Consider the following 2,089-nt stretch of genomic DNA (forward strand, 5'->3'; position numbering starts at 1 on the left):
CACAGGCCTCAGTGGTTATGTAAGACATGAACAAATGGGTAATCAGCAAAAACCGCAATGAACATAGTAGCAAGGATAGAGAGCACCTGATTATGTCGATAAGTGTAGCGCTGCTGAGACAATGAAACAGGGCAACCATTCAAGCAGACCTAGCTCTTGAAGCTGGGGGTCATAAGTAGCACTAACACAGGACAACAGACTACCGAATAGCTGGTAATTTTCGAAAGGTTTTTATTTTCGGATATTTTGAAGAGGTCCTTCTCTCCAAAAATAAATTCCAACGTCCAGTTGTTCTTCGAAAATAAATTCCCACAAGTGAAAGCAACGATCCAACTTTTGGTGATTCGCTTGTGTATTCCTTGAGTTTTAGCTCAGTATTACTGATGATAATGGGTAAACTGTATCATTACTGTGCCAATAACCAGAAAATAGGTGATCCAGAATGGGATTAATGCCGTCTGCTCTAGAATCTATGCTAGCTATGATCGAGCATGATCGAGCCAGTGAATTTACTCCACTCGAAACTCCCTCGGTCTTCCCTCCAGTGAACAGGGATGGGGGGTTATTCCATCAGTAAGTCAGTTTTTGGCAAACATTCACGCATCTTCATAATTTGTGATATGAAATCCATCCGGACTTCGAAATATACACTCTTCGAAATTAAAATCCTTCGAAATTCAGATTTTGCTTCTTGTGCAAAATTTTCTGTTTCTAAAATAACCCGCTATATGGTAAGCTTTGTTTTCCTGGACACATGAGTAATACTCAGGCAACAAATTCCTGGGTAGTACAGTATAACCTTGGAAGTACTACAAGGCAACTTAAGCCATTTATTGAGGAAATGAGTGACAATGGATTCTAACTTTGAAATAATCCAGCTGGAAACTATATCTACACACAAACAAAATCATATATAGTAAAGAGATTATGTAGTTCCGATATATATCCTGAGTTTATACTCCCCATGAATAGGGAGTAAGTCGGTGGCAGTAAGCACATCAGACAATCGAGTAATTATTTATTTACTAGCAGCTTCTTGCAAGTTATATCAGCCTTTCCTGACTGCTGTATTAGAGTATCTCGATCTTATTCCCGTGAAGTATGAATCATCAACCAAGAAACAATAAAAATAATAACAATGCACATTTTCTTGATATGAAATGCAGAATTAAGGTGTGTTTGTGTTTTGCTGTATTTTGGCGCACTCAATGTACATTTAATTTAAAATCTTGAAAATCATCTATTTTGCTGGCATAATGCTTGATTTTTTGCTAGCCTACTACGCCTAATGAAAGGTAAGAAGGGACTCAGTAGTCTAACAGTGCCTGCATGTGTGCATCAATTAATTGATTTGTACTGCATATCATGATTAATGTTACAATCAATTAATTGCATCATTGATAAAATTGCACATCAGTAGAATTTGTGTGTGATAGTTAACCATGCAGAACATAGGTGTGTGTGTGTGTGTGTGTGTGTGTGTGTGTGTGTGTGTGTGTGTGTGTGTGTGTGTGTGTGTGTGTGTGTGTGTGTGTGTGTGTGTGTGTGTGTGTTGCGTGTTGCATGTGTGTGTTGCGTGTGTGTGTTGTATGTGTGTGTATGTGCTGTGTGTGTGTTGTGTGTGTGTGTTGTGTGTGTGTTGTGTGTGTGTGTATGCGTGTGCGTGTTGTGTGTGTTGTGTGTGTGTGTGTGTGTGTGTGTGTGTGATGTACGTAATATAGGTAAAGTGTGTAAAGTAATGTAAAGTATAGACAGTAGTAAATTTCATTATATCCTGCTTTTCCCCACATCTTGTAACATACAACCTTTCTTGCAGATAATATACAGCTTTGCACATCAACAGTGAATATATACACACATCATGCTTTTTAATTGCTTTTGTAAGGTCATTAACCTGCTATAAAATTACATCTGTAGTTGTACTTTTGCTGAGATATTTTTAATTGCCTTGGTAGTATACTGAGATACTAAAACCAACTGATGTTGGCATTTACATGATAAACTAAGCTTCCAGTACTATATTTTAATCATTGAAAGTGATTCGAAGGCTGCATACAATCAATTTAGGCATACAATCAATTTAGGCATA

Source organism: Dysidea avara, chromosome 1 (genome assembly GCF_963678975.1).
Source record: "Dysidea avara chromosome 1, odDysAvar1.4, whole genome shotgun sequence".
NCBI lineage: Eukaryota > Metazoa > Porifera > Demospongiae > Dictyoceratida > Dysideidae > Dysidea > Dysidea avara.